This window comes from Lissotriton vulgaris, chromosome 6 (assembly GCF_964263255.1).
Source record: "Lissotriton vulgaris chromosome 6, aLisVul1.2, whole genome shotgun sequence".
Lineage (NCBI taxonomy): Eukaryota > Metazoa > Chordata > Amphibia > Caudata > Salamandridae > Lissotriton > Lissotriton vulgaris.
In genome coordinates this window covers 1,527,635,992-1,527,660,109 of record NC_141694.1, presented here as the reverse complement: position 1 = coordinate 1,527,660,109, position 24,118 = coordinate 1,527,635,992, and the positions used below count along the sequence as shown (strand labels likewise).

The 24,118-nt window shown below is 45.3% G+C and overlaps 1 protein-coding gene across 5 annotated transcripts in view; it reads right to left on the bottom strand.

Moving 5' to 3' along the window:
* The window catches only part of PLCB4 (phospholipase C beta 4), a 1,177,624-nt gene extending 1,157,889 nt beyond the window's left edge, over positions 1-19,735 (bottom strand). For 2 of the 5 annotated variants that reach the window (XM_086927702.1, XM_086927703.1), the window contains exon 1: positions 19,386-19,735. The gene's annotated coding sequence lies outside the window, so the exon portion shown is untranslated. The remainder of the gene's footprint in view (positions 1-19,385) is intronic. The other 3 variants (XM_086927699.1, XM_086927701.1, XM_086927700.1) reach the window with 2 other exon arrangements.
* Positions 19,736-24,118: the final 4,383 nt, after the last annotated feature.

The following is a 24,118-nucleotide window of genomic DNA, read 5'->3' as shown; positions in this document are numbered from 1 at the left end:
TCGGTGAAAACCTTGGAGCCGGCGCAGCGAACCTTGGCTGCAACGATGAAAGATGCCTTGTCCCGAATTGCGACCCTGGAGCAGAGGGCGGAGGATGCGGAAGGCCGCAACAGAAGGAACAACATCCGTGTAGTGGGCCTCCCGGAAAAGATCGAGGATGGCGACATGGTGACATACTTGGAGACCTGGCTCCGTGACACGGTGGCCCCGGAGGGGCTATCCTCCTTCTACACTCTGGAGCGTGCCCACAGAGTCCCGGCGCGGCCACCGCAACAGGGACGCACCCCGAGACCGGTGGTGGCGCGGTTATTGCACTTTCGGGACAGGGACTTGATCCTTAATGCCGCCAGACATAATGGGCCATTCAAAGTGGCGAACAGTCAGGTGAACATCTTCCCGGATTACACCTACGAGACTCAACGCAAGCGGTTCTCCTTCCTGGCGGTCAAGCGCGAGCTCAGGAGCGAGGGCATTCAGTACTCGCTCCTCTATCCTGCAAGGCTCCGCATCATTGTCGATGACAAAACTCAGTTCTTCGACACCCCGGAGGATGTCTGTGCCTGGCTTGAGCTTTACAGGACAGGGAAAGATGGCTTCGGCTCCTCGTCCCACCAGGCAGATGAGCCGGAACAGAGACGGCGATCCAGGAGGATCAGGAATCGCCGCGGCCGCACGGGAGGGCCCTCAACTGCAGAGACGTCGTCGGAACGGAGGGGAGTGTTGGAAGTCTTGTCGGAGTTGTCTGGTGCACGGGACGAAGCCATTGAGGAGGAAGACAACCCGGGTGATGAGGAGGCACCATCGGAATCGGGGGACTCAGTGACTGATAGTGCCCATACACCGGTGATCACGCCGAAATCGGTGGAGGACCTTTTGGATGGACAAGGGTAACGGGGTGTGCTGCCTTACTTTGGGTGGGGGCCCGGCAGGGGGGAGGCGGTTGCCGTCCATTGATGCTGACAATGAGAGAGGGTGGGGTGGGATGCCCCTGTTTCTGCCCCGAGGGGTTTTTGGTACTGTTTAGGGCTTGGTTTTAGTCCTGGGGGCCTGAGCGTCGAGGGCCCACTGCCTCCGCCCGGCCCGCACCTGGCCCTTAAGGCCTTCCTACGGTGGCGACCGTAGGAGTAGTAGGGGTTATTGGGTTGATGGAAGGCGAGGTTTGGATGGGATCTGGATGGTGCAGTTTGGGTCCTGTTCTGGGGTGGGTGGGTGGGGGTTCGGTTTGTTCTTGGGTTGTTTGGTTTTGGTTGGGGAAAATGGCCGCCATCAGTGCTGGGATGGATGATGTCTTTTCTTTGTGGGAGCCCGGACGGGGAGACTGTGCGAGAACGATATGGGACAATGGCTGATGTTGCTAACTTGAAATGTGTTACTTGGAACGTGAGGGGGCTTCATACTATGTCCAGGCGCCACAAAGTCCACGCTTATTTAGTGCGTAGGGGAGTGCAAATGGCGCTGCTGCAGGAAACTCATCTGACCAAGGCGGAAGGGGCGGCGCTACAGCGTAGATGGAGGGGGCAGGTCTTTTCCACGTCGTACTCCGCGTATGCCAGGGGGGCGCTAATATGGATCAGAGCAGGGGTCCCCTTCCAAGTCACGAGAACAGCGATAGATCCGGAGGGGCGTTACGTGGCTATCTCGGGCACTCTAGGAGGGAGGGACTTGAACGTTTGCTGTGTGTACGCTCCTAATGTGGACCAGACTGCCTTCCTTTCCAGGTTATCGGGCTCGTTGGCCCACTTCTTCTCCGGGCCCCTTCTGCTTGGGGGAGACTTCAACTCCGTAGTGGACGTGGATATTGACCGCTCCCATCCACCACTTCCCGATTCTCCGGTTCGTCGCACGGCTAAGGGTCGTCAGGATTGGCAGACCCGATGGGGTTTGACGGACATCTGGAGGGCGCATCACCCCGCATCTAGGGATTATTCATACTTCTCGGGCCTGCATGAGTTGCATGTCAGACTGGATGGCTTTCTTGGGTCGCCCGAACTGGTTTCGGCAGCGGTCCGATCTGAGTACTTGTCCAGAACCATTTCAGACCATAACCCGCTCCTGCTGGACCTTCGTTGGTTCCCCGGGGCGCCGGCGGTGCCCACCTGGAAGCTGCAACCCGAGATTCTTGAGAACAGTGTCTTTAGAGCGGACCTGGGAGACAAGATATCGGAATATTTTGCGTCCAACGGCGGCACCGCGAGTACACGAGCGTTAGAATGGGACGCTTTTAAGGTAGTGGTGAGGGGTTACTGTATTTCTAAGAAAGTGGGCATGAGGCGCGTTATTCTGGCTGACTTAGATGCAGCGGACCAGCGACTCCGCGAGCTTGAAATTCGTCGCCCTGGACACCCGGAATTGCAGGTACGAACGGCGGAGGCGAGGGAAAAGGTAGCGGCAGAGGTCGAACGGCTCCGCTGTTTTGATTATAAAGCCTATACGGTCCGATCCATCGCGGAGGGGGAAAGATCGAGCGCGCTGCTGGCATGGTTGGCCAACCCTACGCGCCAGTCCCAATTGACGACAAGTATGCGTGAGGCAAACGGCACCCAGGTACACACTCAACCGGAGATTCTTAGCTGCTTCCGGCATTATTATGAACGTTTGTACCGCAGTCGCTCCGCACGAGACCCTGCCCGGCTCGATAACTATCTACGTCCACTGGAGCTTCGCGCAGTGGAGCAAGAAGTGGCGAAGGCCCTGGGGTCCGACATTGAATTGGGGGAGATCCGCGGGGCCATTAAACGGATGGCGAGAAACAAGACCCCGGGCCTGGATGGCCTACCCGTGGAGTTTTATGCAGCTTACGCTGATCTCCTAGCCCCTCGATTGGTGGTGGTCTACAGGGAGGCGAAGAGGCTGGGGCGACTCCCGAGCTCGATGTGTGAGGCGCTGGTGGTTCCTCTCCTCAAACCGGGACGAGACTCGTCCGACCCGGGGTCTTACCGTCCCCTATCGATGTTGACGGTGGACTATAAAATATTGAGCAGCATCTTGGCCTCGAGGCTGCTGGGACACATGAGTTCCCTAGTGCATGAAGACCAAGCTGGTTTCATCCCACGGCGAAACACGACTATGAATATTCGCAGGCTGTTCCGTTTGCTGGGGGAACCATTTGTGGATGCCCCGTCCCCGGTCGTCTTGTCGGTGGACCTAGAGAAGGCTTTTGATAGCCTCGAGTGGGACTACCTCTGCACGGTGCTGCGGAGATTCGGCCTCGGGGAGGGCTTTGTCAGGTGGACCGCGGTTCTCTATGCCTCTGCATCAGCCAGGGTCCGGGCGGGTCCACTGATTTCCTCACAGTATCCGGTAGAACGAGGCACGCGGCAAGGGTGCTCATTGTCCCCACTTCTCTTTGCGCTGGCGGTGGAGCCACTCGCGCTACACCTTCGATCGGGAGCCCACTATACGGGCTTGTGGACGCCTGTGGGCCCGCATTATGTTTCGCTGTATGCGGACGACCTGTTGCTCTTCCTTGAGGACCCGCTCGACGCTTTACGTGGAGCGGCGGTGGCGCTCACAGAGTTTGGGGAGGTTTCGGGCCTCCGAGTGAACTGGTCCAAGACCTGTCTCTTTCCGGTACGCAAAGGTGCTCCCGCCCCTACCCTACATAGGGAGATTAGATGGGAACCCGACTGCTTTAAGTACCTTGGGGTGTTCGTCTATCACGACCAACCCGACCTCCTGGATGGGAACATTGCCCGCAGCATTCGAGCACTTCGAGGCTGCATGGACTTTTGGGCCACGCTGCCGCTTTCGGTGGCGGGACGGATCGCCCTGCTTAAAATGGTGGCGCTTCCCCGGCTATTATATTACTTTCGGACTCTACCGATCTGGGTCCCACCGGCCACGTTTCGACTGTTACGCTCTATGGTGGTCGGATTCCTTTGGGGGTCGGGCCGCCGGCGGGTAGCCCTGAAAACCCTGATGAGGCCGAAGGACGAGGGGGGGCTCGCGGTGCCGGACTTTGAAAAGTATTATCTGGCGGCGCAGCTCCAGACCTTCACCCAGGAGATCGCCAGGGAATTCCGGGGCCCGGAAGACAGGAGGGGAACGGGCATGGCCAGGCATGTTCTCTCCTTTATAGCGCTGCGACAACGTTTGGCCCTGCGGGAATTGTCGATGGAGGAGCGGACTGTCCGCCTGTGTTGGAATCGGGCTCACGCCCGAGGTCAACTGAGAACACCATATGCGCCTGAAATACCGCTGGGGATGCTGACGGCCCTCCCCCATGGAGGGGATTGGTCACGTTTGGTGGCCTGGGAGGATGCCGGCTTACAGCTGGTTGGAGATCTGTACGAGGACGGAGCGCTCTTGTCCTTTCAGGATCTTATCGACCGCTTTGAGATCCCCCGTGGTGATTTTCTGCTGCACTCGGCCATTGTCCGAGCAATCCAGGCACACTGGAAGTGCGGGCAGGAGGAACCCCCCTTATCTCAGGTGTGCCAGTACGTGATGATGTCTGCGGGCACGGTGAAGGCGGTCACTTGCCTTTACGGCAGGTTGATTAACGAAGGGTTGGCTCCCCTCACCACTCTGAGAAACCGCTGGGAGGAGGACATTGGCAGGGAGATCCCGGAGACGACCTGGGCCCAGTTGGTGAGGCGAGCCTGGAAGGGCACACGTAACGCCCGTTTCCAGCTGGTCCACTATTACGTTCTCCATAGAGCGTACCTGACCCCAGTGAAAATTAGACGGTATTTTGCCACGAATTCAGCGGAATGCCCTAGGTGCCCAGCTCAGGAAGCGGACCTCCTACATATGTTATGGGCCTGTCCGGGATTGTCATCATACTGGCAGGAAGTAGAGAAGACCCTGGAGGAGGTGACGGGGAGATCCTTATCATTTGATGCGGCGGTGGGGCTCCTACACTGGTTCCCCCATACCCCCAGGAATAAAATTTCTAGTAAATTTATCGACCTAGGGCTCCTCCTTGCTAAACGGGAGGTGACCAGGAATTGGAAGGCACGAGTTGGTCCGACAGGCAGCAGATGGCATAGTGAGCTTTTGAAATGGGCGGCGGGGGAGAGCGCGCTGCGATATCAACTGGCTTGGAGGCAGCGTAATGAGAAGGCGCAGGAGGCCGCGTTGGAGTGGGAAATGTTGGTGCAGGCCCTCAGGGATTATTGTACCCCCAGCGACTCTGAAGGTGAAGAAGCGACTCGCCCCGGGTCCCGGTAAACATTTGCACTGTTAGTCCTATTGCTTTCCCCGTGGGTCCCATGGCAGATCCTGTGGCGGTGGCTCCCAGGCGCTGGTGGCGGGGTTGGGTGGGGTTTCTTTTGGTTAGTAGTATTTTGAGGGTGGGGGTTTTCTTTTGGGTTTGTAGGTTTGTTTGGAAAAGCAGATGACGGACAGTGGATCATCCGGACCAGCTCAAGCATCCTACTGAGCCCCCATTGCATATCGCCGCCCGACCCCAGGGTTGTGGGCCGGATGGCTGTGTACGAAACTTACGGTGGGGGGCCAGAGGGTTTTACTATGTTGATATTGCTTGTGATACAATGCTGGTCGATATTGTAACGATTTACTAATTCCTGCAATAAAAATATATTTAAAAAAAAAAAAAAGTAAGTAACGTCTTCGCAGAATGCATGCCGAAGAAAAACCGTGCCTTAAACTATGGGTGTACAACACAAATCCAGTACGGCTGGGCCCATGCCAGATTTTCAGGATAGCCACTATGTCCAATTTATATTTATTCAATTGAAATTATAGTTATGCATTTATTTTTTAAGCTTGACTCTAACATTTCACTAAATTAACATTTTTATTTTATGTAGATATCCTGAAATTCTGGCAAAGATCTCTTATATATATTTATATCTCTTTTATCGGACACCTATGCTTAAAAATACAATAATAAGAACTGTCCGGGAGCAATCTGTTGTGTGCCACCACAAGACCAGATTCACACAAAACAAATATATGTAAATTACAGTCATCCATTGAAAAGTGCAAACCCCCACATGCAAACTGAAATCCGGTTTCAGAATGGGAAGATCAGAGTACTTCTGCAAGCGGGGATGACCTTTATGAGTGTGGAAGGTCTGGCATGTATGCATATTTTTTCTAAACTCCTGTGTGACAACTAGGCGAGGAGCAGCGAGTGCTCCCAGATGTGGGCTCAGTAAATAAGGGTGGATACAGACTAACATTTGCAATATCTTTCCCACACATACCTGTGCTTCTAAATGCACACCTAGATGAATAACTTCTATGCGGTTCAGTAAGTACAGGAAAATGCATAGAAAACTCATTTTAAAGAGTATGTTTAAGAAGGAAAGTCTTCTAGTATGAAAATATTTTCTATTTGAAGATAAAAGAAGTAACATTTTACAATTGCTCAATTCTTCTTTATGTAGATTTTGAACAATGCAAAGAATCATCACTCTCCAGATTAACGAAGACATGGAACTAAATAATGTACAGATATCATACGCAATTTGTTAATGTGTAGTGTATAGTTTCTGTTGGACCTGGCCCCTGTTGCAGGGTCACCCCTAGATTGTTTGCCTTCATTTGCTTAACCTGTTTCTGTTCACATTAGATTTTTTTTCCCGGAGGTAACATGCTTGTGCTCTTTCCCTAAAACATGGTAACATTGGCATATACCTGATTGGTACATTTATTCTATAAATAAGTTCCTTTAAAATGGTACTATATGTGTCGAGGGACTGTAAACTAAATGTTACTAGTGTGCAACAGCACACCATGTGTTCTACCCACTAAAGCAGCCTGTAAAACATGTCTCAGACCTGCCACTTCAGCCTGTAGTGCAGTAGTTTTAAACTGGCCCTTTAACCTGGCAAAATAAACCTTTTGAAATTCAAAAACTTCCTTTTTAATACTTAAAAATCACCACTAAGGTAGTCCCTAACTCCTGAAAGGGCAGGGTACATGGTGTTTAAAAAGTAAGGCGTGTGTGTGTATGTTTTATATGTCCTGACAGGGAAAACTACTAAAGCTGTTTCTCACGGTTGGGCCTATTTCTCCAATTGGCTAACACTGGGTTACTTTATTACATTTAATAAGTGCTAACTTCAGATTGGGAACAGCTAGAGAAATTATGTTTACATTCAAATCAATTGTAATTTAAAATTCTCTTTAATGGTAAATGCAGATTTTAGATTCTAGTTTTGAAAATGCCATTTTTAGAAAGCTGAATATTCCTGCCCCAAGTTCCTGAGGCCTTTTTATGAGTTTCCAGCTGCCAGGGCCTGCTAATGGTTACCCGATCAAGAATATGTATTGGGCCCAGACAGTGAACAATGGGACTTGGGTGCAGCTGGGAAAGAGTCTTCCTGGACGGATGGTAGGGAAGTAGCTGTACCCTGCCTGCCCTGAATGCATTTCAAAGGACCTTGCCCCCAGCACACACAACGGAACCCAACACAAGACCTGCCCTACCTTTTGTCACCATCTACAGTTTGGGGCCAATCCTAGGGAAAAGGGGAGGACTGACCAGAACCAGTTTTGGAGGTAGGTCAGGTAATTCCCCCATACAAAGGCTGGCACCAGGTGTAAAAAGAGAACCTTTAGATCCACTCCTCAGAACACTCTTGGACCTGTGGAAGATTCAGAAGGAGGACTTTCCTGCTGCTGGAAGGACTGCCTTGATGTCTGAAGAAGGAAGACTTGGCCTGCTTGCCCTGATCCCAGGCTATCCTAAGTGGCACCAAAGGGCAGCTGGTTGACCTCCTATGTGAGCTACATTGACACAGCAAGCCTTCATAGGCCTCTCTGCAACTGCCTGGCTGACCAGCACCAACTAAACCTGCCTGGACCTGCCTAAGCCATGCTGATGGCCTCTACTGGATTGCGTCTTGATCCCCACGAGGGCCCATTCATGTCCTGGACCCTTGGCTGATATCAGTGTGAGCTCCGCTTAAAGAAAAAATTGAAAACGCAGACGTTTGGGCTCCTTGTGACTGCAAACCAAGATGCTGCAGCCAGAAATTAATGATAATCCGAAGTTCCAGCAAGACCGGCTGTTTGTGCCAACAGCAACCATCTGCGACAAGTGGCAACACGAGACCTGCATTTCGTGCCAAAAGTGACAGACCATGATGGTCCACCAGCGCAAAGTTGTAACGAAGACTGGATCTTTGTGCCACAGCAACAACCATCTGTGAAGTTTGACCTGCTCTTCACACCGAAAACCTCCTCGTCGCTGCCACCTCCAACGTGAACAGAACTCGATTCGCCAGACTTTAAAACGTAACTTTTCTGTGGGACTAGCCTGGTTCCTGTATCCAGCTCGCGCTCAACTGTGTTCAACCTGAACTTCTGACGCTTACCCTGTACAGCGCGAACAGATAACCACGAGTAGCGCTTTCTGCTACTTGGAACTATTTCCAATAAAAAATTTGAAATTCAATATCTCCTGCTCTAGTGATGGGATTTTCATTGCTCTGTTATCATTTTATGTATTAAAGTGTACTCTATTCTAAATTGGTTTGGGATTTTTGTTGTGTTGTTTTTTTTGTGTTGTGTTTATTACTGTCTGCGTACTGCATATACACATAGCCTCTAAGTTAAGCCTGAATTCTTTGCAACAAGCTACCAAATGGTTAAGCACAGGCTATTTTAGTGACTTTTGTGGTTTACCCTGACAAGGATTGTGGTTGTTGCTTGAGTGGCGCTTCCATCTGTCTTAACCAATAACCCACTTTCTTACACTTTCTCTTCCAGGTAAGCCTTCGTGATATTTTTATAATTTTTGATCTCACTTTTTTCCTTAACTTTTCTTGTGTCTTGTGTCCCTGCAAAGCATTCAGGCAGTGTATACACCACACTGTACAAAACTACAAATAAATGAAAAAAAATAAAGCTTAATTGATGGGTACCTGTGGAGGAGTGTGGCTCAATGGTTAGAGCGGCAGACCCTGATGCAGAGGTCTGGCCCGGGACCAGGGTTCAATTCCCGCCTCGGCCGGCCTTGGCAGAGTCTTGAGCTCTAAATTCCTCGGACCTGAATTCTCGCCTCGGTGCCTATTCTAATCATGGGCCCAACGCTGCAACTCTGGGCAATAGCTTGCTTAATCTCCACAACGGCACCAACAGCGCTGGGATGCCTGGCTTCACCTTGGGGATGCCCAGGAGTGGACATTTCACAGGGAAAAGCCATGAAGGGTTCCTTAGCGGTATGAGTACAAGCGCCGGGAGACCCGGTCCGGGTAGCTGTGCGCTATACAAGTACAAAACATTTACATTTATATTTACTTCTTGTGATCAGTAAAAGCTGAAACTCAATTCCATGTGTGGGATTAGTCTGAAAAATGCATAAGATTACAATCTATTTATTATTAATCGGCCCCAGTTGTTCTCTATCGACTCAAATTACTGGATAAAAAATACTGAGTTTACTAATAAGAAACTGAGAACAAAAAAGACTACAACAAGAACTATGAGAAAAAGAGGACTTTATTATGAGCTGGAGCACAGTGTTGGGGTCAGTGAATTTTGGTAGTAGCAGATTTTAAAAAAAATTGCACAAAGATAAAAAAATATATTTTAAAACACGTCTGTGTATGCTTGCCCTCTTTACTTACTCGGGACATTTGGGATGGAAGTTAGGACCACATACCCCAACATGTATGCATTAGGCTTTTTCCTAAAAATAAATGCTTACTCTCACCTAGAAGTCTAGTTGGAATTGGATTTAGGGATGACCAATGACTAAAAATAAATGTTCCTATACTAAGTGGTTTGTAATTCAAGGAAAATTGGCACCAGTGCACTAGAAGGTGTGCTAGGACAATGGGCCCAAGCCTTTCCCTTCAGAAAACAACATAAAGCAGCAAGGTCCTCCAACCTCGGTGGAGGACCTTGGAGGCGAGCTCTGCTCGCTAAGAAGTCAGTGTTGAGTTCAGATGTAAGGGGCTAGTAGATCAAACCTTGATAATTCCCGGTGATGTATCTGATAGCCTGGCATGCCCAGGTATAGCGCAATTCTTTGATATGATCGGCTGACAAGTTCAGGTACAATAAACTTTTGTACTCAAACATTTGTTTTTTAAACATACTTTATTGATTTTATGAAATGTTGAGTCGCGCAAAAGCTTTGATACATTCAATACATAAGCGTTCAACAGGAACCGTTGAAAATGAGTATAACTATACATTTGGATTATATTCAGAAGGCAGATGCCTCCCAAACTGGGGTATTGACATTTTAGTATCAGCCTATTGTAGTAACTCTTTTACTGGCTAATTATCATTCTTTTGTACTCGAACATAACTGCCCAAATGAGCTTGTAGCTACAAATGTACCTGCCTGTTCCAAAGCGGGGTCTCTTTTCCAGATAATTTGAAGATTGAAATTTCAAGCCAATCAGCTGTCTTCCTTAATACCCACGTACTGACTTGATGCTCCCAAAAGTACTGATAGTGAGCAATCTGTTAAATGCTCTTATGCTAACTGGGGAAATGCACCAAGCATGTTTATAAGAAATCAGACTGACCTTTCAACTTTGGTTAACCGCTTGAGTGAAACTGTTTTTCATTGGAAAGGCTGAGGACCACCTAGCTCCAGAGAATGATTCCTCACAAGCCATTTTCCTCCTGGATTTAACACATTTTATGTCCATTCATAATTCTGGACATTTATTCGGAAATAAAAAATCAACAACTAAACCTGTCATCATAAGGACAGTTTTCATCAATGGCAATATTGAAGGAGTATTAATAGATCAATCCTTTCAGAGAGAGTTGCTTTCACCTGGGTGACCACCATGAAGGCCAGATCCAGTTTTCATTAAGAAGTAGCACCACTGGAGTAGGAAAAACACCAAATTACATAGACCAAAATATAAAATTTCCAGAAATCATCCTGGGCTCTCAACCCGTATTCTTGCACACATTTAACCTAAGCTAGAGGTGGCCAAATCAATTATGCATGTACATGAAGCATGCATAAAAGCAAAAGGGTGATCCACCAAGGGTATGGTATCAGAATATGATGGAAAAAATATGGCCTTTCAAAAATATTGTGTCATTAAGCTTGTACGTAAAACTATTGCAACATTGGTATTGATAAAATAACATCTACACTCAATGGGGAGATAATATAGTAAACAATATAAAAATATAAAGGCAGCAATATTTATGTCCCTATGTTTTTGTCAGTTGAATTCTGATATACAAACCTCAACAAGACCCTTACCAACCAGTAGTATATCTTGATGTTGTACACTTTTTGGGGGGAGAATTTTATATAGCGCGAACTCGACCCAAAGGTATCAGAGTGCTTTACATGACAACCAGTTGCGTTACAGATAGACACATTTATTTTGTTAGGCTCAGGGAGATTAAGTGATTTGCCCAGAATCACAGGATGTTGAGCACCCCTGCCGAGACTCGATCCCAGTTCCCCAGCTTCTTGGTTGAAAGCTCTAGCCGTTAGGCTACATACTCTCCACTTACATAAAATAATGATAGCCATGAGTATGAACAAATATAATGGCCAAAAGTAGATGTTCAACAAAGCTGTCAACAGTGGAACGCCCTATGGATGCTTAAAAAAAGGAGGAAATACTTCTACTCACAGCCAATCCTATAAGCAGAATGCAGTCGTGCTAAGCCCAGTTCTTCAAGATAGCCCAGCATGATTACATGGCTGTTGGCATCAAAGCAGATGACAGCTCTAATACGATCATTAGCACGGCAGCGGACAACAGGAATGAATCAATTTCTCTATCCAGGAAAAATATCGGCCTATAAATGATCAAACCAGTTGTTCAGATCTCAACACAGAGCTTTCTCATCGCAGCCTTCCCTAAAACTAGGAACTTGGAAGAAGGTAAATTGGGTGAAAATCACTTAAGTCTTATGTATCTCAGATAGGTATAATTAGTAGAGCATAAACAACTGTTTGCTTGGCTGATGAAGGAACAAACCCTGAAGTAAAATTATTGTTGACTAACTGTAGTACAAAACGTCAATCACCTTGAAAAGCATCTCAGTCGACAATGATCAAGGGGAGAGCCTGCCTTTCTCAAACTCAGAATATTCCATAGCTGGCTCAGTGTTTCCGGCTGAAAATATTCCAGAGTTACAAGGTCACAAGGACTCTTGAACACTGATGAAATGGATCAGATCTTACCAGTGTCTCCAAACCTCGACTACTTTTTATACATTACTATAGATGGTGGATTTTTAAGGACTTTAAATATGCATTTTAGGCAGTTTGCCCTTCAGACCATAAAAAATACTCTATATTCGTCTGTATTCATCAAGGTATGTTTAGCTATCTTTCAGCTCAGATATTTATTGAGCTGTTTTCAGTTGCATTCTTTGAGCAGCTTTAAGAAAGGTTTTCAGTCTAATTGCATCTTATACCAGAGAGCTGGTTTTATTCTCAGTATTACCATTTTTCATTTTTATGGGCCACTTCATCAAGATCGCTATTGATGCAGTTATAATATTGGCCATAGTCACCTTCTGAAACAAATCGAAACAGAGACTGTTAATCTGTGTTAACAATGAGAGAGGTTCCTCTTCGACAATTGAATAAGGAAAAGCCTGTTTAGAAACATTGGACAATGTTCAAGGTTAAGCAGCAGACCTCTAGCCTTCTCATGCTTGGTAATGAGAATAGGTGTTACCTTGTCTTCCCTTCACTTCCATTAGATACTAATTGCACACAGGTCGCCAATAAGTTGAATCATAAAGAAATAAAAATGACACTAACATATACTTCTGCTGACTACTAGATCTATCCATGAGAAATACCATCAAAGGTACATTTCCACCCTGACCACAAAATCACCGCACGCAGAGATATTGCCATTTTGCATTATCACAGTAAGCATACATTACTGCCCATGGTTAAAATCACCAGTTGAACCCCGCACATTTCTCACTATGAGCTCCTTCAATGTGCATCTAGAAAGAGTGGAAATAATTCGAGGCAGGTTTAACATATTGCCAATTGATATCATACAAACATGTCTTATTTTAAATTCCATCAGACCCAAAAGGATGCTGTGGGTGTTTGTTGAGTCTTTTGTTACTTCAATGCGCTTTATACTTTTGAATAATAGAAAGTCGCAATTTGATAATTTGGAATAATAGAGAGACACAATTTATAATTTCAGAGATCAGAGAAGTTGCAAGTGGCTGACCCTTGCGACTGTTCATTGTCCACTGATTAATAAAGAACGGGAAGTACACACTTGTGCGCAAAATTCTCAGGACGTATCGGCAGTAAGGCTAGTCCACCCATTTTCTGTAAACTGCACTGTGGAAGCAGGTGGTGCAAATCTGGTTTCATAGATCCTGCGCAAACAAAGTCTCATGATGAAGAAAGCTGCAGTCAGTGCATTCCTTTTAAACTTTGAGCATAAATGTTCTTAGAATGACCAGCCTTTCCCAAAATCACACTGTTTTCATAGTCTCTGGTAGAGTAAAAGTTTAGCTTTAGTGTTCCATAACAGAGTGGCATATGACTACAACACGCAATATCTTCTGAAACGCACAAGCGACCGTCCCAACATCTCCTTCACAAGTGTGGTAATCCATGCATATGATTTTTGTTTGATATCCAAAAATATGTGGGATCAACAAACACAGACTGCAATAAAACCACAAGCAGATAATTCCCTCAAAGTAACACCCAGCGATCTCTCATTTAATACTCCTAATGGGAGGGGTGTCAAAAAAGTTTCTTTTTTCGAAAGGACAACATGACAAATTCACATCTTCAACAGAAGAGATCTGAAAAATGCCCACAGTTGTATGCTATTTATGCATATGTGGCTGCAGATTAAAATGACCGCGTGGCATGAGAAAACTTACTTAAATTCTCATTTACTCTCCATTCACCCTGAACTGCCATACAGCTCTGTCATGTTGTAGGCAGTTGACAATTGATATGATCGACCGGATCCCCAATGACAAAAGATAAACACCATTTTGTTGCATATCTTATGTGGCTCTTGATATGTTTTCACTAAATTGAGAGACACCTGCTGTAAATACATGGACAAAATGGAAAATGCCAAAACTTTGAGAATTTTTTTACTTCTCTCGACCAAGGTGAGAACACTGTTACGGGTCAACCAACTGAGGTGGATTCCAAATCAGGAGTACATGAAGACACACTTTTAAACATACGTCCGTAACTCCATAAAACCATTACAGCAGGTAAGCATTCTTCTAATCAGTGTAACTAATAGTGGACTGTAACCAAATTACAGATTTTGGGCAAGTGTGAAATGCGTGACAAGGTTAGTTATAGGTAAAAGAGTGTTGCCTGTTGTAGTATCCTGCTTTTCAGTGAATTGGTTTTGTTTACACCTGTGCACTAATAAGCGACACCTCATAGACAACTGTGAATATTTTAGTATGACTGCACAGTGCACATACCCGTTCATCAACAAACACGCAAAACACGCTCAAGAAGAATGCATACACCATTCTCCAGCCCCAGCACCCCAGGCATTTTCTTTACAAACACAACAAAGCACATCTATTTTTATTGCTGTAAACCATCGAGAAAACCTTGCTTTTTTTGTTTCCTGGAGTGTATGAGCTTAGAATTCTTCTGGGTAAAGGGACAGGTGGTTACTGTGCCGCCCCATGTTCTGCTCTTGACAGAAATTGTATTTTAGGCCTATTCTAACCTAACATCAAGGAACCCAACGGGGAAATACCGGTATCCATACCTTAAAGTTAATAAAGGAATATTTGGCCACTCGATAAAAATAACTGTTCACACAAATACTTTACTATTCCTTTAACACCACGGAGTGTGCTAAGTTCTAAGGACATTTGTGGTACGCATATGAATAGTGTGAGAGCGAAGGCAGAGCTGGAGGTGGGAGTTTTCAGTGATCTCTAGGTAATAGTTGTTCATGCTACACTTTAATTGAGCATTGTCTTACTTGTGTTCGATAAGAAACTTGACAATGTTGTTGATACAAAAAATGAAATAACTACTTTGGACCCAATTTACAATGGTAACCTTAGAATTTAGGTCTAAGTTTGACTTTGTGAATTGCACCTTTAGACTTCAGGTCTATGTTTGCCTTTGTGAATTGGCCCTAAGACTTCAGGTCCAAGTTTGCCTTTGTGAATTGGGCCCTTAGACTTCAGGTCTAAGTGTACCTTTGTGAATTGGGCCCTTAGACTTCAGGTCTAAGTTTACCTTTGTGAATTGGGCCCTAAGACTTCAGGTCTAAGTTTACCTTTGTGAATTGGGCCCTTAGACTTCAGGTCTAAGTTTACCTTTGTGAATTGGGCCCTAGTCTACATTTGATCTACAACTGCATAGTGGCTTCATAAATATTACTTTTCACATTCAAATGATACTCAGGAGTCAGGGTTACTACAGAAAGCACAGTTCAGCAGTGTCAGATTTGAGATTTTTGGGGCCCTGGGTAAGAAAGTGTTTTGGGGCCTCTTTTCAAAACAACTCTGAATATTATTGCTTGGTTTCTTTTATTTCGATCCCTATTGTGCCAAACAATATTGAATCATATGCCAAAGGTTGGGATAAAGAAGCAGACAGAAGTAAGCTAGAGAAAGAATTCACTTTCACATGGGCCCCTTGGGAGATGGGGACCTGCACAATTGCCAACTCTCCCCTTGCCTTAATCAAAGTGCATACGGTACAGGAAATCTGATGCTGAACAGTTTGTTTCCTTGTTCTGCTTCTGGAGAAATGGAATGGTATGGGTGTATAGTGTAGCAAAAAAATCACTGCAAGTATTGTGACAACCACGATCCTGAGGGCTGTTTGGGGGCTGTCCTGACTATGGTTGGTGAAGCGACTGAAGCACCTTAAAGGAAAGAGTTCAACACCGGCGAATCAACTTGTGGTCTGTGTTGTGGCGAAATGAACAAATTAAGGTAGACAGACACTGTACTGATCTACCCCAAATATCACAAGTGACATGGCAGGAGTACTGTACTCATACAAATATAATGTATGTATGTATGCATATATGTAAATTATATTTCTATACCATGAACCTAGCCAAAAGGCAGCAATAGTAAATAAACCCAATGGCCGATAAAATCAGTCTTCTGGGTGAGGTCTCATTTCTGGGTTACTTCTCTAAGCCAGGCTGTGTGTGAGAGATTCACATTACGTAAAACGTGTATGGCCAAGACTGCTCAAACTGTAGCGCCTACATCAAAATCAAGCTAAGCAGGGTGCACAGGGTGCAACATGTTGGGCAGCGATCAGACTGATGGGACTGGTGGTGCCCGTCTGCCATCAATATCTACAGACCTGTCCTCTTGCTGCCAACCACTGCGCCACATAACATGATGACTTTGTGGTGATCACACGTGGCATGGAAGCATTTTCCACAGAGGCTCCAAGCAACGATAACACACTTCAAACCAACCATCCAACCACGCTGTGTAGCGTGCTACACATGTCGTAAATGCTTATGTGTCCCACAAGGAAGTGCTAAGCGCTATATTAAAATAATACAATACAATGCAAGGTACAGCACACAGTATACCTCAATAAAGGATGCTACAACAGCCTCTCCTGATAAGTTCTGAGAAACCACCTTTGAGGTCCAGTGCTTTCCCAAATACCTGTCTTCTGAAAAGCTGGGTCTTTTCCCCCACTCTAAAATGTATTACTTGTGCAAATATATCGTACAATAGTGGCTCCCAACCTGTGGTCAGGGTACCCCTGGGGATCGTCAAAGCCTTCTTAGGCAGTCCGCGACTACTTAGAAAATTAAATAACATTAACAGATTATAAAAGTGCATATAAATAAATAAGCTACATGTACAACTGAAATTTTTTTCATGTACTGTAAATGCGGAGGAATTTGAAATTGGAAAATAACAATTAAATATGTATCCTCAGATTGATTCCTGAGTGCATCAAACCGAATAGAGATGATGATGAGTGACCTTAATTGAATTTAGAAAAGCTACAACCTTCATATTAAAATGTATATTTTCTTTCATTTATATGTGCTAACGAATTAAATAAAATGTGTCGTAATTTGTGTGAATGTTTTTTCCTGTATTTTTTGTATTGTTTTGCGGTTCAAATTGTCGACAATCCTCAGACTGGAGCCCTTGGCTAGCAGTCATGACTAAGTGGAGGGGGTCAGGAGTTCCCAGATTCCAATAATGATACAGGGAGGGGGGATTAATTAATTGAGCGCCCACAGGAATAAAAGGGTAAGAGCCACTGTCTTTACAATATGTATGCACTAAGGAAAGAGATAATTTTACAGTCCAAAAACTATCACCAGCATCGCTTTTAACATGCTTCGACAAACACCTGCAGTATCTTAGACCAGCACTTCACACAGGGAAGTCCCCCGAGCAAGGGTGACCTTCACCTCGTGCTCGAGGGACACCATTCCACCCCACAAGCATTAGTGCTCCTTTTCCCCTACTGTTGACTTCGTGCAGATAGTCCCAACTAAATCAACGTCACCTGCTTGGCAAGGGAAGCTTTTTCCTGAGACTTTCACCCGGTAACCAAAAATACACAAAACAAAAACTCTGGAAGGAAAAAATATACTCGTGTCTAAATTGCCCTGTATAGAAGTGGGGCTGGGGGGTGGGGGGTGGGCAGGTGCTCTTGTCCTCTTCTATGCAATTTGAGTGCTGCTGTGAAACTCACTTTAACTCCTTGTGTAACATCGTTCCTCTTTCTTGGAAAATTCGGAGCGCCTAGAAGCGGCTGAAGGACTTTATGTGCTTTATGAAAAATACACCGATCATACTATTCCGTTTCTCGTAAAGGCAGACTAGAAGGCGTTATATGTGTGTGTGTGTGTGTGTGTGTGTGTGTGTGTGTGTGTGTGTGTGTGTGTGTGTGTGTGTGTGTTCTTTTCGCTCACAAGAAAACGAACACTTCAAAGTTGCTGTTTTTGTGTGTTGTCCCAGATAACACATACATCAGTGTACGGATGGACTCTGACAACAGTACTGAGTGAAATAGTGACAACCTTTTTATAGGGAGTGCACATAATGTTGCCAGGCTGCATAACACACATTACCAAACACCTGGCACTTACAGATGAACTGCCATCCGAAGCCATGTGCTCAAGGTTTGCTAGATAAATTGATAGCCCTACTTTTTTTCTAGTAAAACAGGAATAGATCCTGTTTTCGAGTTGAAGGTCGGGTTACTATGCAATCGGAGGTGCACAGAGGCAGCTTTCAAAGAGAATAAACAAACGTAGCCAGCAGGTAATATTAACGATGTAAAATGACTGTGCAGAATAAACAGTGTATCCCAGACTTGTATATCTATTACATGCCATATCTCGGCTTTAAACATATATCACCCCAGCACACGAGCTTGGCTAACATCTGCCAATGTCGTCTGATGATCGCAGGTGCCTTTCTAAAAACGGCAAGGTTGTTTTTATTATCTCTTCTCTGAAATACCCAACCCCCTTGTGGTTCCAGGTGATATCTGACTCCAAATTCAATTTCAAAAGGGCACGTCCATCCATCACTGCATCCTCGGATGTCATGCAGCCATAGAAAACAGGCGAGAAAGTCTCCTAAATAACACACTTGCACCCCAAAAAAAAAAACAAAGATTCTCACCTGACCATTAAATGCTTAATACCTCCCTCCACAGAACATACTACTCAATGCATATTTCTAAACATGAATACATGAGGCACCTTTATATCTACCCACCTGACTAAATATCCCACCCATTCATCCATCCATCCAACAACCCTGTTTATCTGCCTCTTTCGTCCATTCATCCATTCTAGGTGTTGTCTAACTACTGAGCACCCAGCAATCCATCTACCCAACCATCCATCCATTCATCCACTCATGCATCCCGTTTCTATGCTGTCTGTCTGTGTAGCTACTAAGCCACCCATTCATCCATCCATCCATCCGTCCCGCCATCTAACCAACCATCGCCCGTCCGCCCACCCACATCGACCTAGACAACTTGCCCATCCATCTATCCCAAATATCATTTCCCATCAATTTCTACCGCGGAATGCGCACACACGTGCACTTCCCCGTCCGTCTCTATGAATACTTTACGCATTAGCATATCTTGCACGGCTGCCGTCAGTTTTATAGAAGACACAACATCAATTGCAAAAGAAGGGTGCTTCTCCATGCTCCCCTTAATGCTAGCTGTTTGCTGGTGTGCATATTCTGCACACCCATGCGTACACAAGCGGCGGGAAGCGTCAGCACAACATGCAATGCAGCAGCTTTACACACTGCACACAACTTACTATACAGCCTGCCCATTCAAGGAACAGGTAAACCCGGATGACGATAACACTCCACATCCTAGTCACACAAACCACTGCCCTGGAGATCATGACATGAGTCACTGCCCTGCCAAGGAGAACATGATATATTGTGCATAATAAAAACATAAAAATAAAGCAAACAAACAAAAAACCCAAACCAACCTCTTCGCCCGTCAGTGATTGCAGAGAGCAACGTGTAGCTTCGGCGCAGGGAACTCAACCTGCAGCATTCAGTGCAGCCCGCAGCCCGCTGGACTCCCGGCTCCACGTCTCAGTGACGTTAAGATGAGACAGACAAAGGGACAACAGGCAGCCTCGGCGAGAACAGGGCGGCCCAGGTGCGCCCCTGCCCCCTGCGGCGCTGCGTGAGACACAGGGGCAGAGCAGAACCGGTCTTATGCAAAATTCCGGCTCCCCATCAGGATCGGCTTCCCCGTGCACACACTGCGCATGTTGCAGCACAGTGATCTTCACGGGAGCGACTGCTTGAGCTCCCTTCAAAGACAGACCACAGTGCAGCGCATGCGCCCGCCCCGCAGGAGCGCGCAGGCGACTGGGTGCCAAGGATCCCTGTGCAGCGGGTGCAGGACATGGAATGCGCGTGCCCGTGCGACGGCGCACAGGAGGGGGTTCTGTTGTCTGGACGCGGGCGGGGCGAGGGGGTTAGTATAAAGCAAGAAAGCCGGAAAGATCAGCGTTCAAGAAACGAGATCAGGGGAAAGACACGGTGCAAAAGGTGAAGGGTGAGCTAAAACGCGACTGCTAAAAAAGAAAATCAAAAAGACGAGAGTGATATAAAGAAAACTGCCAAGGAGAAGATCCTTGCAAGGAAAGAGAATGTTTTTAGACAGAATAAAGGAGAGGAAAAAAAGACCGAAAAGAAAAAGAAAACAGTGGAAAAAGAAGTGGCGAGTAGACGACAAGGAGAAGATTCGGACATGAAGAGAAAGCTAAACAACGGAAGGGAAAAAATAACTCGACGGGAATACTTAAAAAGAAGACAAATATACAAAAGGAGGAGTACATTTGCAAATGGAAATTTTAAATGCAGAATATTGTGGGACAAGACATAGATAAAAAAAGATGGGAATAAAAAAAAACAAATCAATAAGAAATTATTATTATTCATGTCATTCTGATATTTGCACCAACCACCAGGACTCTCGAGGCCATTCCCGTATTAGCAGCATTACTCAGAACTCTTGACCACATGCCCAGATTTGCAGCAGACTTCATTAATAATTAGTATTTGACCAGATTTTCCTATCACTGTTTAGATTTATATCTTTACTCAGAGCTGAACTTGTCCATAGAGATCTAAACTGAAAATCCCAAATGGTGAAAGAGTCCACCTCTTTACTAATGCAGAGGAGGTGCCGGGCTAGGTTGAACAGTACACTGTAACCAATAGAATCAATGTATTGAACACAGATACCGGATACCAGTGTCAGATTTTCTGTTTGTCTTACTTCTTCCATACCAGGGGCACACTGATGTGGGTGAGCCGGGGTGCCCTCTTTCTTCTCATGTTCAACACGTGGATAAGGAACCAGCAGACAAAGTCCATTGATCAAAGATAGGCTAGTTCACAGCCACCATACTATCCCTATACACCACCTGACTTTCATGTGTGTAGCCATTGCAAAGCCTGTAAATATAATATTAATGTAAAACAGTTTGAGTTCCCATTGACTAAACTGAAATAAATTATAAATAATTTTATGGTAAAACAGATTATGGCGTTAATATCTCCTTGTGCCCATATACCAAGTGGCAATATTTTGATTTTTTTTTCAGGTAAACAACAAATATAGGAACACATAAGAGCAATAATGAATCATGATATGACATATAGTACAGCACATTTCTGTGAAGCAAATAAGGAGGCTGGAAACATATGAAATACTTTGGAATCAATAATGTTAAAAAAAACTGTAGTGGTGTAAATATAATCAAAGCTGGGTGCATTCCACCAAGGTGTATGAATGTGGATGAGGAACTACAAGTACATTTGCAATGGAAATTTTAAGCAACAACTAGGTTTACTTCCTTGAAAATGATTTGCTTGAAAGGGGCAGTCCACGAACAGCCAATGGCCAGACTGCGCCCATTTCTCTCTTCTTCTTTTTCTCTGTTTTCTTTTTTTTTTCTTAGTTTTATTTTCTCTCCCAGTTGTTTTACTTTGTACCTCTTGGTGATTGTGCTTACTTTTCTTAAATGCCTTTATCCTTGCTATCTCCCTTTTTTTTCTTCCTATTTGTTCCTTTTGGGCGACTGAGAACCCAATTCTTTTGTGTCCTTGAAACATACTAATTTCGTAGTTGTGGGGGTTAGGAGTTGAAAATGTATCTTTGTATCTTCTGCTTCGGAAAATAAAATTCTTTTTAAACCAGAAAAAAAGAAAATGATTTCCAACTGTGTGCGATTGATTTTAAAAGACAACTAGAGTATATAATAGCCCATAGTTTGTAACTTTTTTAGGGTCCACAACTTCATTTGAATCTTTCACTATTTCTTTCTGTCAGATGAACTATGCTTATTACTGAGACGGTTAATGTGGCAGATACATATAATTTGTCTGATGAGAAACAGTCTGAGATGCCAATGAAATAGAATAAAATGCCATTTTGAGAGACCACGAAATTGTGAGAGAGTTGCAGGTTCAATTGAAATGATACTACTGTGGCAAGTTGACTTTCACCTATATTAAAAACAATTACAGTTGCTTGCAACATATACAATCAATTAAGAAAATATATATACATGGTTAGATATTTCATATATACAGAACACATACCATCAGACAAGGCGACAGCTTCAGGCTACTATAGCTGTGATTTTGGTATCTTACATTCTGAATTATTTCTTTAGCGAGGACAGTCACTGAGCATACCAGGACGTTGTTACATATGATTGAATTATATATATATATATTAAGTTCTCTACTTGTATATAGTACATAATTAGAGAAGCTTATACTTTAAGAGCCATTGTATATGAAAATTAACTTAAATGGAATAATGCAATTGTAAATAATGTTTTACTGCCAACTAAAATGTTTATATAAAAATCTATTTCATATGTTTTTTTTTACTAATTATCCAAAATGGTTTCTCATCCGGAAGACAATTATTGTATGAGTTTACTTGTGGAATGATGGTTATGAGTAATGAATTGGGTGGCCTATCATTTTTGTTTTGCATGTTTGGATGTTTTTTACAAGAAAGACCATGGTCCGCGTTCTCTATCTTGGTTTTTAATGCACACTGGTATTCCCTGCATTATGTCATTAAGACCCAGATGGGTCAACATTCGTTATTTTCCAGCCATAAATAAACTGAATTAAGCAACAAAAATCTCCAGTGTGGTCACAATGGTTTTAAATACAGAAACTTTGCTATGAGGAAGGAAAAAATGTAATGTTAGTAGGACATCTGGATGAAGAACTTTTAGTGATCCTTTGTGAATACAAATTTTAAGGCAACAAGGGAACCCAAAGAGGTTGACCAGGGACCTTGGGAATCAATTCTCTTAACCCTATCCATGCTGATGACGGAACCGCTCCGTCATCAGCCGCGGTGGCGCTGTGCTGATGATGGAGCGGTTCCATCATGGCCTGGCTGCCGTGCCTGCGCGGCGCTGATTTCACGCCTGCGAGGTGCGTTCTATTGAGCGGGTGGGGCCATGACGGAACCGCTCCGTCATGAGCACAGCTCAACCGCGGCTGGTGACGGAGCGGTTCCGTCACCAGCATGTGCCCGCCGCCCGGCCCCTCACTCCCCTTAGCGCTGCGGCGGAATAGCCGCCGCAGAGATGTAGTTAAACAACAGGGGTCCCTAGACTAGAATTAGGCAGAAACCGGTCCCAGGTGCTTGTTTCCAGTCCATGGAGACATGGCATGGCAGTTCGGGCTGGACTGTTCCCATGAGGTACAGGGTCAGACTGATTTGCATACGGCCATGTCTGAACTGGGGTGGGGGAGTCAGCTAAAGAATGATGATGGATTAAACCCAGATCAGTTGACTGGGGGTGAGTGCTTGCAATGTTCAACACTCCGTCCATCATCCCCTTTGGTTTTACTTTTAGAAATTGGACATTTCTCTGCTCTTAACTTTGCTCTGTCTACGGCTATATATGTCTGGGCTGGGTGACAGCTAAACTTTGTGCATTCCCTCTAGACAGCCACAAACACAGGAAGGGCTCGTGTGACAGACGACTCATCTGCATTCTGATAGTCTTCCTGGACAGGAGACTTAAACATCTGAATAGGCTGTGTCCTGTCCTCACACAACGCCCCCCCCCAGGTAGCCTGGCAGACAGGAGGGTTAAAAGGGATCCTTGTGCACTTTAGAGAGTTCCTTTGAAGTCACCCCCTACATCAAAGGCACTTTTTGGAACAAATACCAGGGCTATGATCCTAAAACATCGGTACATTTCTGAACCTGGGAAGAACTGTGCTGGAGTAAAGACTTCTGTGCCGTAAGGATTACCAATTTGCTGTCACTGACGGTACTGAAGAACTGCTTCTCTGCTTTGCTGAGCTGCCCTGCTACCTGCTGATCTCTGCCCTGCTGAGGACAAGGACTGAACCCATCTCACGTGAACTCAGAGTGACTCCAAGGTCTTGCCTCCTGTGTTCTCAAATCTCAGGAACACAAAATACTTCCAACAATGCTGTTAGTACTGCTGGACTCTGCCATCTATGCGTCCTACCCTTGCCTAAAGTTCTCACTCCAGTCCTAGGCCTCAGAAGTGGTTTCTGCAGCTGATTTCTTCAAAAAGCAATGCATTGCCTAGACTACATTTGAATTTCCCCCGCATCACCCTCCCACACAGAGGCTGCTGGACTACGAAGAATCCAGAGTCTGTGCAGCTTGGTGATGATGATCGGCATG